The sequence below is a fragment of the Babylonia areolata genome, chromosome 30 (assembly GCF_041734735.1).
Source record: "Babylonia areolata isolate BAREFJ2019XMU chromosome 30, ASM4173473v1, whole genome shotgun sequence".
Taxonomy (NCBI): domain Eukaryota; kingdom Metazoa; phylum Mollusca; class Gastropoda; order Neogastropoda; family Buccinidae; genus Babylonia; species Babylonia areolata.
This window is the reverse complement of record NC_134905.1, coordinates 8533374-8538381: the sequence shown is the minus strand read 5'-3', so window position 1 is coordinate 8538381 and position 5008 is coordinate 8533374. Positions and strand designations below refer to the sequence as shown.

Here is a 5008-nt window from a genome sequence, read left to right as displayed (position 1 = left end):
CTTCTCACACCTCACCCCCCCCCCCACCTCCCACCCCTTCCTTCTTCGTCTGCTTCGTCGTCTTCACTGAACTGAGAGACAGAGACTCGTTGTGCAGCGACTTGGGTCTCACGAACGTGTGTGTGTGTGTGTGAAGGGTGGAGTGGAAAGAGGTATGGATCAGGGCGGGGGCGGGGAGGGGAGGGCATGGGGGGACACAGTCGGTGAGAGGGGGGGGGGAATGAGGGGGTGCCGCCCTTACTCGTCTACCCCTTAATCCACGTCTCCCCCCCCCCCCCCTCCTCCACTGCCCAATAACGCCCCCCTCCCTTCTTCCTACCCCTGTCACCACTTCTCTACAGGATCTCCTTGTTCAAGTCATTTTGTAGCCATTTAGTCTCACCACCTTGTTCGTGTGTGTGCGTATGTGTGTGACTGTGTCCCTTTTTTCTTCTTCTTTTCTTCTGCGCTTGTCGAGTGGGCCCGTGTTTGATCTGCTTAGCCAGAGGAAAAACAGTGCGCAGAGCAGGCCAGCTGTAATATGAACACGTTGGGACCAGCAGTAGCCAGGAAATAAGAAGTCCGTTCCAGCGGGACAGGTCTGCTGTAGTGGTTCTCGTCCTCTGTGTGTCCGCCTGTCTGTCTGTCTAGTGTCTGTGTCCTAGTGCCAGGAGACAGACGAGCGGTTCTGTTCTGTTCTCTGTGTCTGTCTCTGTCTCTCTCTGTCCGGCATTTAGCGGTGGAGGGAGACAGACTGGAATGGACTACAGTGGGCAGGACACAACGAACAGGCGTGACTGAAGGTACTTCAGTTCTGTGGGTGGGAAAAGTGTCCACAGATCAGTTAATTCTCTCTTATCGTGGCTCTACCGTACCGTCCCTGTGCTGTGAAAACTGAATTCGTGCACACCACGCCACTGTTTGGACACCACCGAACTATCAGGTGTGGATAGGAGAATTGCTTTTGGCACGGACGTGTGTGAAATTTTATTTATTTTTTAATTTTTTAATATTATTTTTGGTCAACATTGTATCGCTTTACGGTTTTGTTTTTTTGTTGTTTTTGTTGTTATTTTTTTCTCAGTTTTACTGTTGTTTCGTTGTTGTTTTTCAAGTGGCACAGAGAGAGAGAGAGGAGAGAGAGGAGGCAGAGAGAGAGAGAGAGGAGAGAGAGGAGGCAGAGAGAGAGAGGTGGTAGAGCCTGAGAGAGAGAGAGACAGAGAGAGACAGAGACAGAGAGAGACAGAAACAGAGACAGAGAGAGAGAGAGAGGGGGGGGCAGGTTTCAATTCATTGACAAGCGAGAGATTTTTTTGTTCATTTTCTCGTGGAGTCTTTTTCAGTTTTTGTTTTTTGTTCATCATTTCTGGACCATGATGTGGCTGGACTTGTGACGGGGAGGTCTGGACCATGACGTGGCTGGACTTGTGACGGGGAGGTCTGGACCATGACGTGGCTGGACTTGTGACGGGGAGGTCTGTTTTTTGTTCATCATTTCATGACCATGATGTGGCTGGACTTGTGACGGGGGAGGTCTGGACCATGATGTGGCTGGACTTGTGACGGGGAGGTCTGGACCATGACGTGGCTGGACTTGTGACGGGGAGGTCTGGACCATGACGTGGCTGGACTTGTGACGGGGAGGTCTGGACCATGACGTGGCTGGACTTGTGACGGGGAGGTCTGGACCATGACGTGGCTGGACTTGTGACGGGGGAGGTCTGGACCATGACGTGGCTGGACTTGTGACGGGGAGGTCTGGACCATGACGTGGCTGGACTTGTGACGGGGAGGTCTGGACCATGACGTGGCTGGACTTGTGACGGGGAGGTCTGGACCATGACGTGGCTGGACTTGTGACGGGGAGGTCTGGACCATGACGTGGCTGGACTTGTGACGGGGGAGGTCTGGACCATGACGTGGCTGGACTTGTGACGGGGAGGTCTGGACCATGACGTGGCTGGACTTGTGACGGGGAGGTCTGGACCATGACGTGGCTGGACTTGTGACGGGGAGGTCTGGACCATGACGTGGCTGGACTTGTGACGGGGAGGTCTGGACCATGACGTGGCTGGACTTGTGACGGGGAGGTCTGGACCATGACGTGGCTGGACTTGTGACGGGGAGGTCTGGACCATGACGTGGCTGGACTTGTGACGGGGAGGTCTGGACCATGACGTGGCTGGACTTGTGACGGGGAGGTCTGGACCATGACGTGGCTGGACTTGTGACGGGGAGGTCTGTTGTGCGGCGTGACGGTGTGGGCTGAGCATGAGTACCCACTGACTGGTTCGTGATGCAGATCGATAAGTGATTGTTGCTCACAGCAGCGTGGCACTCTGGGTTTGTGCCAGGGTGAGGCATCTGCTCCTACTGATTTATTTAGTCTTTGTTTGAACAGCAGATGTAGCGCAGCGTATATGGTTCATCCCACAATCTTTAACACCTCCTGGAAACAGACAGCTGTTTGGTGGTGGTTGAGGATTAGGCTGTTGTGGTAGAGTGGACTGTGGTGGATTTTTGGGGTGACGTGGATGTGGTGATGGTGAAAAGTGGATTTTGTGTCAGTCAGTGTGTGGTGTCGTGACATGTGAAACCAAAACAACAACGACAACAAAATCATCGACAGCTTGACCACAATAATATCGACATCAACATTTTAGGCGTTTCACAGTGGAATTTACTGGAAGGAAGTCCATAAATCGATGGTATAGTTGAAGATCAGGTGAGTGACGCTCTGTGTGTGTGTGTGTGTGTGTGTGTGTGTGTGTGTGTGTGTGCGCGCGCGCGCGCGCGCAAGTGTTTGTATCTCAGTGTGTGTGTGTTTATGTGTGTGTGTGTGTGCGTGTGTGTGCGCGTGTGCGTGTTTACCTGTCTACATGTAGTGCATGTCTGCAGGATCGTTCACACACAATACTTCCAAACTGTTGAACTCAGTTGGAAAGATCGTCAGAGATCATAGCTGTACTGCGCTCAGCACAGCACACACACGCACACACACATACATTTTGCCACACACCATAATCACTGATTCATACACTGTCGTTATCTGCTCTGGCAACACAGCAAAACACCGATTGCCGCTCTGCAAGACTTTAAATTTTTTTTAAAGGTCTTTGTTGCAAACATTTCCAGTTTGTGACGTACTTTGTAGACCTGTCGGCCTATTCTCTCTCTGTGTGTCAGCAGTGAACACTTGGAATCTGACTTTACGTGCGTCACTGAGACTTCTGTTAAAGCGTGTGAGGGTGCAGGCACACACACACACACACACACACACACACACACACACACACCATGCTTTATCTCTCTTTCCCCACTCGCACCCAACCCCCCACCACCGCCCACCCCCGCGTTTCGTTCTTTGTGCAAAGTTCCGCTGTTCAGACTGACAGATTACACCCCGCTCCCCTCTCTTCACACACACACACACACACACACACACACACACACACACAGAGAGAGAGAGAGAGAGAGAGAGAGAGAGAGAACTCAAAACGTTTTTTATTCAAGGATTAAGATTTTAGGCATGGCACATCCTTCCAATCTGTCCTTGCTAATCTACATCAATTGCAATCAATAACACAAAAAATTGAATGGAAAGGGGAGAACGAAGGAAGAAAAAAACAAAACAAAAAGAAGTCCTGCAGAAGGAATGTGATAAAGAACACACACACACACACACACACACACACACACACACAGATGGATAAGAGAAAGAGAGAGAGAAGGGGGAGGGAGAGAAATATGTCATCAGTATTGACAACCTGATGACTAAAGCCACATTGTTGTTATTATCAAATCCACGTAGACAGTTGTAACTGATACTAAAATTACTACTACCATCACCAACATCACTTATACTACAGCTATTGTCACCACCATGATAGAATGAAATGAATAATGTATTCATGCATGCACACAAATTAGAAGAAAATGAAAGAAATGCAAACAAGCAAACTAAATAATGTAAATGTAAAGAAAATATGACAGAATACGAATAAGAGCAAACGAGAGAGAGAGAGGGAGAGAGAGAGAGGGAGAGAGAGGGAGGCAGAGAGAGGGAGAGAGAGAGGGAGAGAGAGAGAACCAACACAGCTCGCTACAAGCACAGAAGTCGCCAGTTTTTTGTTACTTTTTCTTTACAACATCTAATGGATGTGATCAAACCGCTAATTCCCCCAAGTCAGCCCGGACACAACAAAACAAGTACATGTTGAAGGCACGGCAAAGCCAGGCTTGAACTGAATCCACCTGAGGCGTGTTTCATTGATTAAAATCAATGAACCGTGACATCAGATTAACCTGGCTTCCATAGTTTACAGGCATGCCGATGCTATCATATAATATTACCTTCGATAGGTGCGGCGTCTGACCCAAACACAGTGCCTATAGACACTATGACTGTCTACGGTCCGACTACATGAAGAGCTATTACTGTTTCTCATTTTCACTGTACAGCGATATTGTTGTTTTGTTGTTTCGATATATCTGTTTTGTGCTTGTTTCTGAGAGTCTGTGTGGGGTGGGTGGGGGGTGGGGGTGGGGGTGGGGGGTGAGCGAGGGGAGCCGTGGTGTGTGAGCTCGAGGGATGAGAGAGAGAGAGACAGAGAGACAGAGAGAGAGAGACAGAGAGAGACAGAGAGACAGAGAGAGAGAGAGAGAGACAGAGAGACAGAGAGAGAGAGACAGAGAGAGACAGAGAGACAGAGAGAGAGAGAGAGAGAGAGACAGAGAGACAGAGAGAGAGAGACAGAGAGAGACAGAGAGACAGAGAGAGAGAGAGAGAGACAGAGAGAGAGACAGAGAGAGACAGAGAGACAAACAGAGAGAGACAGAGAGAGAGGCAGAGAGAGAGGCAGAGAGAGACAGAGAGACATAGAGACACAGAGAGAGAGAGGCAGTATGACAGACACTAAGACAGAGAATGAGAGAGAGAACGCACACGTGTGTGTGTGTGTGTGTGTGTAGAAATGCGTTTTATTTGTTGTTTATCACGGGCGTCATTTGGGGGGATATAGTTTACAGT

At 49.6% G+C, this 5008-nt stretch overlaps 1 protein-coding gene across 3 annotated transcripts in view; it reads left to right on the top strand.

Annotated features, from left to right (window-relative positions):
* Nucleotides 1-395: 395 nt before the first annotated feature.
* LOC143275667 (myosin-VIIa-like) overlaps nt 396-5008 on the top strand; it is an 88382-nt gene continuing 83769 nt past the window's right edge. For 2 of the 3 annotated variants that reach the window (XR_013053457.1, XM_076579948.1), the window contains exon 1: nt 2564-2704. The gene's annotated coding sequence lies outside the window, so the exon portion shown is untranslated. Of the gene's footprint in view, nt 923-2380; nt 2705-5008 lie in introns of those variants that run through there. The other variant, XM_076579945.1, reaches the window with a different exon arrangement.